The sequence below is a fragment of the Anas platyrhynchos genome, chromosome 25 (genome assembly GCF_047663525.1).
Source record: "Anas platyrhynchos isolate ZD024472 breed Pekin duck chromosome 25, IASCAAS_PekinDuck_T2T, whole genome shotgun sequence".
In the NCBI taxonomy this organism is placed as follows: Eukaryota; Metazoa; Chordata; class Aves; order Anseriformes; family Anatidae; genus Anas; species Anas platyrhynchos.
Window position 1 is genome coordinate 5,506,172 of NC_092611.1, and position 17,809 is coordinate 5,523,980.

Genomic DNA, 17,809 nt, shown 5'->3' on the forward strand with positions numbered 1-17,809 from the left:
AGGTTTTTGGCATCTCACAGATCGTGGTGAGACCTGGCTGCCTGCTTTGCCCTATGGTTCAGTCTCCATCAGCTTCCCCTGGGCTTCGTTTACCACATCCGTGGAGGAGAGGCAGGGAGGATGCCAAACCTTTTGATATCACACACCCTGGGGAGCCCGCTCCCTTCCTTTGGGAGGGGTGTTTGGTACCTGTTTAGGGCCTGACCCTACAAACAACCATGCACAGCAGCAGACCGCTCAGTGACTAATAATGATTTTTTGTTGAGCAACACCAAAACTGGGTAAAATCCAAAGCCTTTCCTGACCAGTAAGCAAGCTGGAAACACACCAGCCCCCTCCTGGTCTAGCAGGGAAGCCAGCCCGAGCCACACGGGGTGCACCACACACCCACATTGCCATTTCAGAGCACGCCACCAGCTCCTGCCCGGGGCTCTCAGGCATTGCCATGCAGGACAGGTACACGCAGGCTGCGCATCCTCCAGCGAGACCTCCCCTTCCTCCTCCCCCCGAGCTCCCCCGCATGTAATATTAATTGGCTAATATTTGTTTAGACCGCTCCTGACACTTCGCCTTTGGGTTCCTTTGGGCTGCGGTGCATCCGCGGCAGGCTGCTAGAGGAGAGAAGCCTTCACCGGGGGGAGCAGGAGCCAAGCAGGGATGGGGGGCTGCAGGGGACCTCTGCATTGCTCCTTCATCAGCTCCTGCACCCACCAGACAGTCTGCAAAGAAATCCCATGGAGAAATGGAATAGAAGGGGGAAAAACAGCTCAGACAGCACCCACACGGTGACTGCCGGGGGAGCTGCACAGCTCCAGGTAACAACACTCATTTTGGGGGTTCCTGTACCAAGCCCCAAACCCTCACAAATTCCTATTTAGGAACAGCACCAGGGTGCCATGGCAGGCCAAGCCCTGCTATTTCCAAGCACCCATCACCACAGCATCCGGGCTCCATCCCTGGAAGCATTTGTTTAACCTACGGCTCTCCCAAGGCCAGCTGAGAAGGCTGCAGGGCCCCGCAGATCTCCCAGCCATGTGAGCATGTTCGGTGTCACCCGGGGAAGCCAGTGTCCCTTTCCTGGCAGGGACCTGTCCCTCCAGCCCCCACCCCATCCCCAAAGCCAGCAGCCTCACGCCAGCGAGCACTGCCTCATGTGTTTTTCTCATGTCATGCCCCTCCTCTCACCTCCTCCTAACAGCTCATGAATTTTGTCAGCTAAATTCACTGGAACCAAACCATGAAATTGCACATTTACCTCCGTCAACAGACAAAGGCTTGGCAGGGAGCCGGTGCTGCCAGAGGCAGAGCTGCCACACACCCAACACATCCCTCTGGGGGACACCGTGCCCCGCTCGGTCCCCTTGGCATGGGGCAGCGACACGGGGCTCTGCGGTGGAGGATAAAGGCTGGAGCATCACAGCATCCCCAGCATCACTGCCTGCACCTGATGCTTCTGGCAGCAAAGCCATCCCTTCCCTTCGTGCCCATCCCCAGCACTGACCCGAGCAGCAGCACAGAGCCTTGACAACCCCAAAACCCCTGCGCAAAGCTGCGAGGGCTCTGCTGCAGCTTTTCTCAGCTCCCACCTCTCCCTCGGCCAGCGGCACCGCACACTGCCCACATCCAGGGCAGCCAGGAGAGTCCTCGTTAAGTTAACGGCGTGCTAATTTGCTTGGCAGACCAAGGGGAAGGATCAGATGTGCTGCCTCGTGGGATTGGGTTCTGGAGATGGGTCGGTCACCAAGGCTGCCACGCTGCTTGAGGGGTGGAGAGGGGTCTCCCTGCGGATGTACAAAACTTTTTAAAAGCCCAAAGCAGCCCCTGGTGCAGAGAGAGTGGGGTCGAGGTGCTTTGGGGCTGCCTGTGCTGAGCACACAGAACATCACCACCTTGTCCCAAGCACCTGCAGCCCCATGAGGGCTGGGCTGCACAACCCATACAAACCCTTCCTTCCATCACCCCACCACAGCTCAGCCCCAGAGGCTCACGCACGGCCCCACCAGGCTCCCACCACCATCCAAGTGCCACCTCCCCCAAAGCCAGCACTGCCACAGGCCGTTCCCATGGAAACCAACATTTCCCATATATCCAGCACCGAGACACCAGCACCGCTCCACTGACACCAGAGGCGAGGGTCCCTTGGGGTCACCCTGCTCCTGGCCCCATCAGGGCTCCCAAGGCAGAGCCCAGCCTCGTGAGGTTTAAAGCTCAGACTTCGAGGCACTCCCAGCATCACCACCTGCACAAAAACACCCCCTGGTAATGGGGCCGGGGCTGCCCAGGCCATCAGTCACAGCCAGGCTGCAGGCGGCCCCAAATCCCAGCCCAGCCTCCCATCGATCGCCTCGGCTCCGTGAAATTGAGAAAAACGCAGGGCAAACACAAGCGATAGTCCCTGAGCAAGGCACAGGGAGCGCCTGGCTGTGAAAATAGAAATAAAAAATAAATAAAACCCTATTCCAGGATGAAGCCAGTCCTGGCTTACACGTTGTGTCTGTGGTCCCCCCAAATGAGGGGCGCAGTGCCCAGTACCACCAGCACCCTCACCGACCCGCAGTGGGATCCCAGCAGGCAGGGGAGGGAACGGGGCTGGCAGCCCCTCTACCATCTGTACGCTCAAACTTGTCCTCAAAGGCACTGCAAAACTGCACAGAACCACCAAAAGGTCTCCCCAACCCCCCCAAAAAATCAATTCCCAGAGCAGAGCTGTGTTTTAAGGATTAAAAGTGGCCGAACAAGTCAACACAACATTATTAATGTCTATTTTCGACAAGTATCTCCATTCCACCCATCTTCCCCCCTCTCCCCCTTTCTGTCTTTTTAACCATCACTTTAAAGTCTTTCCTTGCCAACCGTGCATTGTCAAAGAACATTTTTTTCTTCAAAAAAAAAAAAAAAAAAAAAAGAAAAAAGGGAAGGAATTTAAAAGCTTTAAATCTAGTTCTCTGGTATCTGACCCCCTGAAGATTCCTGCACAGCAAATAAAGTGCTTAGCCACCCTCCTTAAAAAGATTTAATCTACCCTATTTCCAGAGCTTGTATGATTAAACCCTACCTCTAATTCTGTTTTCAGAGCCACAGTTGAATCTGTTTAAAAGAAAATGGCATGGGCAACTCTTCGCCTCTCCCCTCCGTGCTCGGGAGTACATGCAACACGCATGGGGGTGTGGGGGATGAGCTGGAGCTGGCGAGGCAGCTCCAAGCATCCCTGGCTCTGAGCTTTTCCTTACCAGAGATGCAAATACCCTGCTTTATGCAGGCTCCCAGCACGATTTAGCCTCCTCACGAGCAGCCCTGGAGGGATGAGCAGGGGAGGCAGCGCAGATGCGCGGGGTAGCTGCCGCTCCAGGTTGACTGGGGGCCGGCTTGCCAGCTCAGCTCACACTCCCCAGCATCGCCAGCTCCATCACGCCCACGGCAGCAGGAGGAGAAAGAGCCCCAAACCAGCAAGAAAAGGAGACCCCACGCTTGATCTGGGAGAGCGAGGGCAGGATAGAGGCAGCCCCAGGCTGAAAATCTGGCATGGGAGCAGCTGAGCAAGAGGCTTGGCCACCAGAGCATCGTGGAGATGCTCCCCATCATGGCAGGGGGCACGCTGGAAGGAAGCTTCTGCTGGTGGACCATGGTGGATTCCTGGCACATTTGTCACTTATTTCCCATCATCTGCACAGGACTGACTTTATACCAGGGTCCTCTGCCCAGGGTCCACATCAGGAGATGGAGCATTAGCACTGAAACTGCAAAACCAGAAGCTCCACGTTGCAGAAGTGGCTTCAGAGAAAGAGGCAATGTCACAGCACCTCGCTCCTTCGTGATACGCACGGAGTGTGTTAAAAACCTGCAATAATAATGTGGTGCATGTATTGAAAATCTAGAGAAATCGACTTTCCAATGAGACACCACACGACGACCTTCACCTGCTAATAATCTGGAAGGAGTTCAAGACAAGCTCCTCAATTCGTCCAGCAAGCAGCCAGCATGTCCCAGGGCGAAATGGAGATAAATCCCCAGGGAGCGAGGCCTCACAAAGACAATCAGAGGATAATTAACCTACGAGTGCCGTAGCTCTCACCAGCAACAGGAGACTTGGGCCCAGGAGCAGCAGAAAAACATCCCCTGACACTTTTGTTGGCAAACTTTTTCTGAAATTCCACATGAAACAACACCAAACCAAGTTTCAAACCTTCCCCATCCCCTTGTTCATCAGACTTTTATGCTGCCAAAACCTATTTATTTCTTGCAAATCTCTGCGAGCGACTGCTCATGAATAGAAATGCTTTTATCAAAAACTGCTTGCATTTTCCACTCTAAATTTTAAAATAAGTATTTTCGGCTGGTGGAGGGGAGGTTGCCTTCTGTGAGAAAACCACGTATAATGCCCCTTCTGAGCATTTTCATTGCAAAACCCAAAAGAAAATGTATTTTGAGATTGCCAGCCTATGAGGCAGGAACAAAACACCAATAGCAGCGTTCCCGAGCTCGGTTTCCAATAACTTCACCGCAGACAACCCCACCAGATGGGCTGCCTCCCCAGGGACCGGGGGTGATCCCATGCCCGCAGCAGGACCCCACACCCCCACCCCACATCTCCGTGCATCCCCCGGGCTGTGAAGGTGCTGCTGAGCTCGCTGCCCAGCCAAAAAAATTACATCCAGAGGAGAAAGCGTGGCTGGGAGCAGGCAGAGCCAGCCAACAAGGAGCACCGGGTCATTTATCTTGATTTCTCTTAGCAACACCAGCAAAGGCTGGAAAACATTGGCTTCGTTTTCTCATTTTGCATTTCACAGAAGCCAAAAGCACCGAGCGCTGCGGGGCCCCAGCGCCAACCTTCACCCCATCCCACCTGCAAAGGGATGGAGCAAGGACCCAAAACGCTGCTTCCCCTAGGACATCACCGCTCTGCGTCCCCCAAGCCCACATTACGAGGCAGAAAACCACACAGGGGACTCAGGGGGTGAATCCCAGCCCAGGCTGAGATGCTCCCAGCAAGCTTTTGGCAGCTGCTGCAATTACGGGGCCAAAAACTGCAGCATTTGCACAAGCAGCCGAGAGCATACCAGCTTCAGGTAGGTAATAACTGCAGTCTCCTCGCGGGTTTAAATGCAAGCCCAGAATTAGAGGCAAGCCTGCTGTCCTTTCTGAAAGCCTTAATGTACATGTCACTGCGCTTCGGAAATCGCTGCATCTGTTATATTTGGAGTGCTCTGAGAAAGAAATCAACTCCCTAACGCCAATCAATTTATTGTCTCCTCACCCCGGTAAACATTTCCATGCAGAAAAGGGGAAAAAAAAAAACATCTCCAGTTCCTGACACAAAAGATCCAAAGGGCAATGATATGTCTGGATAAATGAACAGGTAGATGTACTTTCATTAAAATCACCACATTTAAATTACTCACAGATGAGATTGAAGACATGAGGTTAAAAACTTAATTGACTAAATCAACTGAGACACTGAGGGCTGATTATATCATTTAAAATAAATGTAATATTGGCCATCAAAAACTGCACGATGTATTATTACATATCAAAAGCCATTATTCAAGAAGCACAAACAGTCTCCTCCCAAATCCCCAGCGGATTTAAGAGCATCACCCACCCCGGTGTCCTGGGGTTGTTCTCCTTCTGCAGGCCAAATGGACAGAAGATCAGGACCATGCCCATGAGCAGGACCATGCACAAAGCAGCTCCCCAAAAAAACACTATATGGGAATGGAAATGGTCCTGGCTGCATCCTGCAGTCCTAGGTCTGGTTTCTGGGAGCAAGGACAGGAGCAGGACATGTCCCCTGGAGCCATCAGGGCTGCTGCTCCAGCCCTGCATCACCAGCCGTACCCTGACTGCCAGCTCAGGCTGCAGGGAGCTGTTTGCAGTCACCCTGTGTGACCCCACATGTAATTTGGGTTGTTTCCTCTCGTTTCTGTACCGCACGGCTAACCATGCGCTTCGCCCACGGGACCGTTCTAGGAAAATGTCCACTCGGGGGTGCGAGCATTACCTCCTGCCTCACCCCATCCTGCTCTGAATGACTAGCAGCAGCAGCCCAAAGCCCAAAAACCCTACAGAGGACAAGCCTGGTGGAAAGCCAGACCAGCTTGCAAATGATTTGCTAATCCAGCCTGGGAGCTCATTACAGCCGGGGTGTTATCAATAATGGATGGCTGCCGTGGGCCCCAAACCAGGACCTGAGGTGCCACAAGGAACCACGTGCAAACCTCCCTCCCCCTCATTTGCCCCTGCTCCCACCAGCAGGCAGGAGGAAGGACCCTAAAACCCACACAAACAGGCAGGGGAAGGTTTGGGGCTAACCCCACAAGTCTCCATCTAGCATTACGAACATGCAAATCAGCCTCTACGAAGGGCCCCAGGCTCTCAATTACGCCGATTACATTATAATTACGAGCGGTGCCATCGAGGGTTTCTCAAAACCCACGTCTGTTCTTACAGGATCTGCCAGGGAAAGGCTTGCAGGGCGCATTAGTATGCACGCACCATGCGCACGCAGAGCGAGGGCTCCCACGGGAAGCAGAGCAGCCTGGAAAAAAGCAGGGCTCCTGCGGGCACCCCGACCCGCTCGCTTTGCTGGGGCTCGCAGACATCCCTCACCTCCCTCCCACGAGGTCCTGGGCTGCAATCCATCAGGCTCACCTTGAGCAAATATTCCGGGGTCCCATGGCATTGCTCAGGGGCTCTGCCAGGTGCCAGGAGCTTCTCGCAGTGAGCGCAGCACAGAGGGAAGATGACACAGAGCAGGGGGATGTCAAACCTCACGACTCCTGCTACCAAAAGCCCTGTGCAATGCCCACTGCTCAAAGTCACGGTCCCTTTTCCTCGGACCCAGAGAGCCCAGGATGGGGGGCTCAGGGCCACAAAGCAGCGTCAGCAGCTCCAGCACAGCTGCAGCCCCTCCACGCAGCCAGCAGAGCATCCCACTGGCTTTTAGGGCATTAAGTACATTGCCTGCCCCACAGGGAGCGCCCCGCAGGGGTCTGCATTACAAAGCCATTTACTGAAAATAAAAAGCCAAAATACCCAACCAAATGCACCATAATTACAGGGTTTTCAGGCACCGGGCTTTCTTACTCTGCATACGAGCGCTGTGATAAACTAGGCTTTAGGAGCCCTAGCCAAAAACAGTCCTGTGTGCTGCTCAAAACACCTCCCTAACAGGCACACAGCTCCGTCAGTCCTACCTGCTTCTGGGTCTCCAGAGGAGAAAAGCTGGTGGCAGAAGGCACGGGGAGGGAAGGCAGCAGGGCTGGGTGCTGCACGCCTGGCAAAGGGGTCCAGAGAGCATCCCCAAGCAGGGTGCTGCCTCCCTGACCACTTCTCCCTGGCCCAGGAGGGTTTGGGGCTGCTGGGTGCTTCCTGAGGCAGGAGAGGTGTTAAGATTCCCTGCACAGCCCAGGAGAAGACATCCCCAGCATCCCGCCACCGAGCGAGCTAATCCTGCCAGGTTAATTCTCTCCCTTAGTTCATTGCAGCTTATTAAAGCCAGCAGGCACCCTGCAGAGGATTCATTACCTGTGTCACTTGAAGGCAAGGCTAGGCCTTAATGAGCCGAGAAACACCGGGAGGATGCTCCTGCACCCACCCCAGGTAGCTGGGATTGTCCTGGAAGTGGGGAAACCCACAGCCCCCACACCCCTACTTCCACTGCAATAAACAAGAGGAACACAGCAGCGAGTTTTGCACGTCCCAAACCCCATCCAGAGATATCCTTGCTGTCTTCTCTTTCTCCACACTTGCTCTCCCTGGCTTGCACCAAACACCCCAGCCATACATCACGCGCTACCCGTGGAGCTCACCCCGCTTTCATTTATCTGCACCAGAGATCACGGGGAATTACTGGCAGAGGGCAAAAGGAGATGAATTTTCAGATAGGTGAGTGAGCACGGAACCAGAGAGATGGCAGCTGCTGCAGTACATCTTCATCCCTTTAAATAGTTCCCAGCCTTCCCCCACAGAGCCGGGCTGGCTGGGTAAAAAGAGATCTCTTCTAATTAATCAAGTCCTCTCCATCGCGGTGAAACAGAGCCGGAGCCGGCAGATAAAATATTGCAGGAGCTAACAGAGGATGGCAGGCTTGGGTTAGCGAGGCAGAAAGCAAGTGGTGGACTTCAGCTGAAGGGGCACAATTATTTCACCACCACGCTATGCTTCTATTCCCAGCCCTGTCTGGCACACTCCAGCACCAGCCTGCCTTTTTCATCTGGGTTTTATTCCCCCCCAACCCATTTTTCACTCCGATTCCTTTCTTCTCACCGGGTGGCTATTTAATTTGTTGTATTCCATGCTTTCCCTTTCATGAGCAAAAACTTGCATCTGGGCTTGCTTTCTCTCCTTCTCTCTCAATTCAATTTGAAAAAAAAAATTTGCTTTTTATAAAAAAAAAAAGAAAGAAATGGTGGGGAATGCTAAAGGAGCTGGGAGATAAAAGCAGCTGTTACATACATTCACAAGAGGAAGGATGCAAAGAGGGGTGGAGAGAACATCCACAGCCACTCATGCCACGGTTTCTGCCATGTAGGGATTGCAGCTCACCTGTCCTCAGGGAGAAGTTGGGTGGCCACATCCATGGTACAAAATCATGCCCAAAATCATAGTGCCTTCAGAACTAGCTGGGAGAAAGCCACTCACCTCTGCACAGAGCTGGGCTGCTGCTCCCAACAGCCTGCTCCACACTGCTGTCCTTCCTAGAGCTCCCCCAAATCAGCATCTTCAGCAGCAGCAGCTCCTCTTCACCTCCCTGCCAGCATCCTTTGCTGTATTTTGGGGAGCCTACCCCACAAAGCAGCTCAGCAAACCCCAGACAGCCCACCACACCCCCTATTTAAGGCCAGAGCACTAATTACGGCCCCTGGGACAGACCAGAACCTGAGCTGGGCCAACCCAATCCACCTGTGCAGACACCCAGTGAAAAGAGGGCTGCAGCTGATTCGTGTTATCCCCTATGAAACCCTGCAGACAGGTTGCACAACCAGTCCCCACCCATCACTAACTCGTTATCTGGAGGCAACCTAATGAAGGTGATGACTTCTTGCCTGCAAAACCACCTGTACAACCTCCCCCTGCCACCTTGCACCAGCACAGGTGGGACTGGGGAGGGACGGGGCTGCTTGAGGTGCTCACTGGGGTTTCCTAAAAGAGCTCTATCCCCTCTAAGCTAAGAGGTCCTCCCATCATCAGGGTCTAGCAGCTCTGGAGGACCTGCAGAAGTCCTCTTTGGCTTGCTCAGCATTGTGTAACTCGTGGGCACCGAACGCATCGTGGGCGATGTCGTGCAGCTCTTGAGAGTTTGCCCCCAGGAAGGAGCAGACGCGGAGGAGAAATGATGCTGGAGTCTTTTTGCAGGAGCTGGAGGCTGTGTGAGACACATCAAGCACACCAGAAAGGGCTAGGGAATATGGCAAAGCAGGACTGCTCAAGGAGGAGTATTATCTGCAAGAAGCAGAATGGCTAAAAACCATCTTTGCTGGTGATCAGAGAAATTGAGACAACAAACGGAGCACAGGAGGGATGCAATCAGTCATTTAAACCTGAGCAAGGGATCTGGCTGCCAGATCAGGGATCAGCTGATGAGCATATTTAAAACCCAGCAGGAAGGTTTGCCATACGCAGAAGGCCAAACCCAGCCTGGAGCAACTCCCCTGGGAGTCACATCTGGTTGTGCTTTAGCAGAAGAGGAGGCACGTAACCACTACCAGGGGCTGCTTCAGAGGGAGGAAGAAAACTCACCCAGAGATGGTCTCACGTGCAAAAGTTACACACTGCTGTCCCCTCCAGCCTCCAAAGGCAGCAGCCCCTCTTATCCCACACATCCCCGTTTTGGACATCTTTCCTGCTTCCTCACTTTGCTTTATAGCCTGCGGCTCCCTCTGCCTGTTGCAGCACTGTGCATACCGTCCCCTGTCCCTGGGGATGCTTGCTGTGCCTCACCTACACCATGCTGGGCTCTGCTTTTTTTTTTTTCCACCAGCCAGGCAGGTGGAAATGGGAACAGGGCACAAAGCCACTGAGCAGGGAGTGTACCCGCAGCCCCAGAGCCTGACCCTACAACAGCACATCACTGGTGGCTCCCCCAGGATGCGTCAGGCTCCTTCTTGTGGTGCAGTGACCAGCAGAAATTTGCTTTTGGGACCCAATTCACTGGTGGTGGGACTCGAGGGTTATGTCAAATGAGTGCCACGACCTAGCTCAGCTAGGTGCTTCTTGTATCGCCAATGGAACTTGTATCGCCAAGCAGGGATATGCTCTTTAACCGCATAGCCAGGAGAAATTTTACCTAGCAAATGTTTAATCTTTGCAGCAGATGAGAAAATGCTGCTGAGCAGGAGATGAGGCACGTTGCTGTGTCTGCAAGGGCAGCACCCATGCACATCGGTGCCAAGGATGCTTGCACACCCCTCGGGGAGCCCATGCTCATGTTCAGACCCCAGGAGACAAACACAAACCCAACCAACACCTCATCCAGCTCCAGGTACTGCAGAGAAACCTCCCTCTCCACGTGCATCCCTCTGCACCCACGGATGGCACCTACGGGGAACGCCAAGCATTTGTTGATCGCTCTCTGCTGCTGGCAGCACCTCTCCCCAGGGAGATCATGCACAACCCAGCCACGGGGGCCATCCAGGCTTCGAGTTGCAAAGATGAGAGTCCTGTAATTGCCATGCATGTGTTCCCCTGGCTGTGTGCTGCCAGACCCGGGCAGGGAGATGGGGAACCTGGTGCTGCTCAGGGATCTCAGCACCTCCCTGCCCACAGGAATCCCAAAATCACAGAACTGTAAGGGCCCTCCAGAGACCATCGGGTCCAACCCCCCTGACAAAGCAGGTTCTCTACAGCAGGCTGCCCAGGCCTTGAATATCTCCAGAGAAGGAGACCCCACAGCCTCCCTGGGCTGCCTGTCCCAGCGCTCCGTCACCCTCACCGTGAAGTTCTTTCGCATGTTGGTGCAGCACTTCCTGTCCTCCATTTTGTGGCCTTGCCCCTTGTCCTGTGCCCACAAACCACTGAAAAGAGGTTGGCCAAATCCCTCAGTCTCCCACACTTACGGTATTTATAAACACAGAGGGGGAGGATCACCTCCCTTGAGCTGCTGGCCACGCTCCTTTTAATGCACACCAGGAGCCTGTTGGCCCTCTTGGCCACCAGAGCACACTGCTGGCTCATGGCTAACCTGTTAGAAGGCATCTGAAAATTATCTTAAACGCATTGAAGGAACTGTTCAGACTGCACATGCCTGGCTGAGTTGCTTACCCAACAGATGTCTGGATGATTAAAGTCCCCCACGAGAGCCAGCGGCTGGGATTGTGAGGCCACTTCCAGCTGCTTGTAGAAGGCTTCATCCACCTCCTCCTGCTCTGGTGAGCTGTGGCACAGCCCCACAGCCGTGTCACTCACACCAGCCCGCCCCTTAATCCTCACCCCCAAGCTCTCCACACATCCTTCTCCCTCCCCCAGGTGGAGCTGAGCACACTCTCACGGCTCCCTCACTGCCCCCTCAGCCTCAGACCAAGGCAGCAGCCTTGTGCCAAGGCCCAGAAAGGGCCCATTTTACGGTCATACAGCTGTGCTTTATGGCTGCAGCTGGACAGATCCCCCAGCCTCCCCCTCCACCCCTCTGCCACAAAGAGGAGCAAACCTTTTGCTCAGGCTCCCAGCTCCTCATTCCCTTGGGAAGCAATGAGCCCGCCACTGCCATAATTAGTTTGCAAATGCCATCCGCCCGGTGCCATGATTTCCCCATACCCCGAAGGCTGCTGCATCATTTCCATGCCGCAGTGCCAGCAGCTGCCCCTGCTCCATGGGCTTCCCCACAGGAAATCCTGGGAGGATTTCTTACCAAAACACCTTTTGGGTCCTCCCTCTGCAAGCCCAGGGTCAGCAAAAGCAGTGGCACCGCGTTTTGGGGTCCCTCCTCTCCCCAGTCAGCGTCGGAGCATCCCAAGCACGGCCGGTCCCCAGCCTGGCTCCCTGTCGCACCTTGGCAAGATAAAGATGGGAAAAGAATTTAAAATGCCGCCACCGCTGTCTATCAGCAGGATCTGAAGTCCTTTGAAGGGAAGAGTATGATGAATTCACCCACAATCACAGGCACAGAGTGCAGGGTGACGACTTATCCTTCACCATACATACAGATTTATTAAAAATTTAAAATTGCTACATAGATCTGAAGAGCCGGGTTATTTATTTTTGCAAGGGCTGATCAATCACACGTGTCCCCAAAGGATGCCAGACCTTTAACTACTCATCTGATTATGCCTGCTGTACCCGCATTGCTCCAGCCCCAGTGCTTAATATTTTATCCACACGGCTCCTAGGCAAAGGCGGAGTGGAGTCTGATTTCCTGGCGGAGCCCAGGCCTGCTTTTGGATTTTTATCAGCTCCTACTCGAGGGGCGAGAGGTGGAAGGGAAGAAATAACTTTTATTCTGCCCTCTGCCCCTCCTTTCAAAGCAACAGATTTACTTAAATCATCGCCATGCTAAAAATACAGGCTTTTCCACCGCGAGCTGACACCTGGCCTGCGAAGCGTTTAGCAGCACGTGGAGGGGAGACCAAGGAGGCTGCCACGGGCAGGAGCTGCCTCCGACCTGGCCTCGGCACCAGCCACCGCCCTGATCCTGCATTTTAACAGCAGGCTTTCAGCAGTGAAGAGAAGAACATGTTGGAAAAGCTTTTTTTTTTTTTTTTTTTTTTTTTATTCTAGTCTATAAACTGCTAGGGAAATAGCACGCCGCCTCCCCAAGCTGGCTACAGCCCCGTGTTTCATCGCAGCCCTGCTGCCCACCCCTAAATGCCGTGAAGGCAGGACAAGGGCATGGCCACAGGTTTGGGGTTTGGGGTGTGAGGCTGTGGCGTGGCACTGGGGGCGCTTGGTCCAAGCATCCCCTAGAGCTGAAGGCACAGAGGCACTTCTCCACCCTGATATACCCATTTGTCCTCTGGGAGGATGAAGATCCCCAAACCACCTTTCCAGCCAAATCTCTAGAGATCGCATGTCCTAACACCGGAGGGGAAACTGAGGCAGGGAAGGAGGAGGGGAGAAGCAGCTCCCTCCAAGCTGTGCTGCTCTCCAGCCCTAAATATCAAGCACCACGGCTCAGGACGCGGCTCATGCTCTCTGCTGAGTGCTCAGCGTCGAAGCAAAGGCCGTGTTATTCCAGTACATCTCCTCCGTGCGCCGGGGCTAATTGAATGGTGATGGCGCTACTAAGCAGCCCTCGCCATCCAAGACCAGAGTCAGCTGAATCTCCGAACTCATGTAATTTTTTGCATGACTGAGCGTGCAGATGTAATAAAAAAAAAAAAAAAAAAAAAAAAGGGGGAGGTAGGGAATTCAGGCCCTTAAATGAATCGCAATTGACAAAGATGCTCGGCTGGAGGGAGCTGCGCTACGAAGCACCCGGTGGGTAATTGTCCTGCGCTGGCCACAGCGGGGATGAGATGGGTCCCCTGGTCAAAGCCGTGCCTCCTTCGGAGAAGAGGCTCTCTGCTGAGGAGCAACAGGCTCATTAGCAGGCCCGGAGCTCGTTAGGGAGATGAAGAGATGGGAATCACCCCTCCAGCCACGCCATGCCGAGCGTGGATGTGATATTGCCTGGGGGAAAATGATGGCAAAGCGACGCAGAGGGAGGAAAGCCAAACCCAGAGGGCTGAGACCTCTGTAGAGCTGCAGGTATGCAACCTCGCCACCGACACACAGCCACTGCATCCAGATAAGATTAATAAAGTCTACGAAGATTGACAAGGAAGAGCATGAAGGGAAAGAGCTAACCATTATTATTCCAGGCACACCGGGTGCCCACATTGCCTGCATCAAAAGGAACAAAAAGAGATTTCAGAAAAATCATGGTCAGTTAGCTAAAGATTTATGAATTTTATTCTTAGTGCACTTTAATTGCACCTATAAATTAGAAATGAGCTAATTCTGTACTGTGTAAAGTGACTGCATTCACCTAAAAAAATTGCACTTCAACTTTTAATTCCACTTCAATTGCACACATGCACAAAGTTAATACTGCGCCACGTGGAAATCTCGGATCGTGCACTCTGGAAATTGCCATCGCAATTTAATTCCACCTCGGCTGCACACATCCATTTTTTAAAAGTTACTGCTGTGCTGTACGGAGCGACATTAATTGAGTGTTAACGAGCTGTCTGATCAGCTTCCCACTGTCCTTATTACTGGACATCAGGGTTTCTGCAATGTCCCAATTAAACAGAATCAAAGAATACTTAATGCACGGTAAACTGGTTCCCAGCCACTTGAACCGATTAACCAGATGTTCTCTTTCTGTGGGCCCCTGTTCGACAACATTGTGCCGCCTCTACGGCCCAGGCAGCTCCTGTCTGGTGGCAATGAGGAGGCATAAACGGGGATTTAGTGGAGAGGCAGATCAGCTCAGGACAGTGCCTCTGTGCAGACTCGTCCCGCAATGTCCCAGAGCAGGATGATGGAGACACAGAACCAGGCTGGGTGTCTTGGGTATGATTCAAACCAGGCACCCAGCACCACAAGTCATTTTGCAGGTTCTGTTTTATTTAACCAGCTCGAGTGATAAAGACAGAAGAGGAGAAAATAGATTGGATCAATGAAGAAGAAATCCTCCCATCTTAATATGACAGAAATAAAGGACCCAGAAAAACTCGTTGGCAATACAAGATCAGCTCAAAACATAAGGACCAGCAAAACCTCCTTGCACATTTACTCAGGGCTGGATGGCTGCTTTGGCATAAGATAAAGTGCTTTCTTGTATTTGCATTAGCTTGTGTGGAAAGTGCAAGTGCAAGAGACTCCCCAAGAGACTCCCCAATTCTCAGCTGTGGGGACACCCCACATGGACCCTTTACACTGCCCTAACACCATTCTGCTTTCTCCTGTCCTGCAATGCAGCGCTGCACCAATTCCCACCGTGTAACAAATTCAAACCTCATAATGTCAGGGGGCGGGAGGGAAAACAACTTCACATAGCGCCCAGGTCCTTCTTTGAATGGATTATTTTTGTAAGGCTCTCACTCTGCCGCCTCCAAAGCCCCCAAGCCTCCCGGGACACATGCACAGGCGCAAGCAAAGCCGAGGTGCCAAGGACCATCGCATCTGCCTCGACACCAACCCACAGCACCTCAACTGGTCCAACCGGGCCGTGCAGCTGCAAAGGTGCTGCTCTCAGTGCAAAAAATGGGGATGAGGATGGAGCAGGGAGCCCTGCACACTCAACGGGGCTTTTTCCAGCTGCAGGCAGGAAGATGCTCCAGCTGCCTGCAGGCTTGGCGGTGACACGAGTTGAGATAAAAGAGAATTTAAGGTGCAGAGGAGAGCTAAGCAGATCCTTGTAGATTGGAGCCGAACAAGATAAGGGAGCAATGATGAATATAGACACATTACGCTAGGACAATTCAAAGCACATGCAATTTTGGCTCATGGGAAAAAGCGATAGTGCCATGTACTTACAGTCCCCGAGCGGTTCGCAAAGCTGGCGGCCAAGGTTTGCCTGTGTCAATCTCAACCAGGCTCAGGCCGTCATGCTCTAAGAGGCAAAGAAAACACATGCTAAAATCATCAGCATCTAACCTCAGGAGAGGAATTCTAGGCTTCAGCAGCAAGGGCATTCCTCAAAGCTTGGGCAACAACATTTTTACTTAGTTATTTTACAAGACGGACATGGAGCACACAGCACAATTATCAAAGCTTTCGGCTTCCCCCACTCCTAAATGGAACAGTCAAGGAAAATAGTCTAATTTGACAATTTTCAGCTAGTTGAAATGATACGTGGAAGAGACACAGAAGAAGGAAAGTGTATTATTCACTATCTGATAAATTATCACCATTACACGGGAAGCAAACCTGAGCGCAGGGGATGTGAAGCCCTGCTGCAGGCAGCACACATGTTTTATGCCACCAAAGGGCATCACCAAGGAACACAGAAGCCCTCCTCTGTGCTCAGCCCTTGCTCATGAAGCCATAAAACAAGTAAAAGGAGCAGGGATTAATGTTTGGCAGATTGGGTTCGACACTGGTCACGCACCCCACCATGCTTAGGGCGGACAGGGGTAACCGAGCAGTGCGCAACCACCAGCAACACTTGAGGCACCCACGGCAGGGAGATGGGGACAAAATAGTTGCAATTTTATATGGAGATGAGAAAATAATACACCTCTTCCCCATATTTCACCCATTTCCTCAGTTTGTAGCACCGAAGGTGTGAAGGCACGGGTCTGGGGCAGCGTGGCAAGGGGCAAGGTCGATTCCTGCTCCTCCCAGCCCCAAATGATGCTGTGGGCAGGCAGGGCTGGGACGCATGCCCTGAGGGGATGGGGTCATGGAGCCATGTGAGCATGGATCCCCCAGCCCTGCGGTCCCACCTGCACCCCAAAACGCCGTCCCCATCACTCCCAACCCGCACAAATGTATTCATGAATTCGTTTAGAAAGTTCTCTCTGTGCTCGAGCGGGTGCTGCTTGTAATTGCTGGCGGCCAAAATCTGTTCTGTTTTTTCTGGCTGAGGTACCAGGCAATCATCAGCTGTAATTATTTCGAGTCTTGTTACAGATGGATCTCCGAGCTTTCAGTCTTAAACAGAATTCATTATTCAAATGCCTGCTCCAGCCTTCTGCGGTGGGCTGGGCATGGGCGCCGCGGGCTCCCCGCAGCCACAGCGAGCAACAAATGGTTGGGGGAAGGCGAGGACGATGGTGGGATCTGCTTGTCAAAGCTGCCCTGCTGCCTCTCCCATGGCTTTGGCTGGGACTGGGGGAATTCGTGCCCTAGAGGAGCTTCATCCCACAGGGCTGGGGGTGGTGGGGGACCAACTCCTGGGTTCTGGTGCAGGATTGAGATTGGGATGCGTCAGCAACCCAAAACAGCACGGCCGTGGGCTTGCCTTGTGCTGAGCTTGCTTGCTTTGCACCCACCAGGGTCTCCAGCAGCCAAGGTCACCCCACAGTGGGTCCAGAAAGCCCCAAACCCCAGCTCTGCCCTACCTGCCAGCTCCTGAACTCATGTCAGATGCACGACAGCACAATTTGGGAGCACCACCAGGGCCTCAGGGGCTGGGGAATGATCAGAGCCCTGTGCAGCGTGGTATGGAGGGGCTTGGCCTCGGTTCTGCTCCTACCCCCAAATTTCCACTTGATCAAATATAAAAATGTAGTGGTAGAGATAGGCTGAATGGCAAAAGGGTTATTTGGAAAACAAATCAATTTGAGCTTTTTCTCAGCTGAACCACCCCTTTCAGCATTGTTTTCAATGAAAATAAATCCAGTTTTGCTCCCTTTACAATGTCTTTCTGCTTTCAGAATGGGTATTATCTTATAATAAAGTGCTTTTCAAACTGCTGAAGTCAAACGTTTGGGGGATCCTAAAATCAGGCCAGGATTGAAAACATTCCCCTACTGAGGGCAAACACCTGCGGGGACTGCCAGGGATGCACCGACATGAGCTGCACGGGGATGTGGCACCAAAAAGCCCCAAGGCGGCCCACGGTGAGGTTTGCAGCCTGGCTCAGAGAGGTTTTGGCACCGAGGCAGCAGCTGGCAGCACACCGAGCACCCCTGTGGATGATGCTGGGTGCTGAATGATGCACACACAAAAGCAAGGAGGGTTTGGAAGTTCAGGTGCTGCCTTAGGGGTGGTGAGATGCGCTTCCCAGCTCCTCCCTGGTGCTAAAGGAAAGCTCCTTTCTCCCTTCCCTGCAGTCCCTTCCCCAAATGGATTTTGGGTTTGTTACAACATAAAGATTTGCAGGGAAAGCGTCTCATTTCCTTTCAAATTTTCAATTTTTGTATCGGAAAAGGAAAAAAAAAAA

General features: G+C 52.9%; 1 protein-coding gene across 2 annotated transcripts in view; it reads right to left on the bottom strand.

Moving 5' to 3' along the window:
• Positions 1–11,410, bottom strand: part of LOC101804279 (opioid-binding protein/cell adhesion molecule homolog) — a 324,486-nt gene extending 313,076 nt beyond the window's left edge. Inside the window, exon 1 of one of the 2 annotated variants that reach the window (XM_038167592.2) lies at positions 11,260–11,410. The gene's annotated coding sequence lies outside the window, so the exon portion shown is untranslated. Of the gene's footprint in view, positions 1–8,640; positions 8,807–11,259 lie in introns of those variants that run through there. The other variant, XM_038167588.2, reaches the window with a different exon arrangement.
• Positions 11,411–17,809: the final 6,399 nt, after the last annotated feature.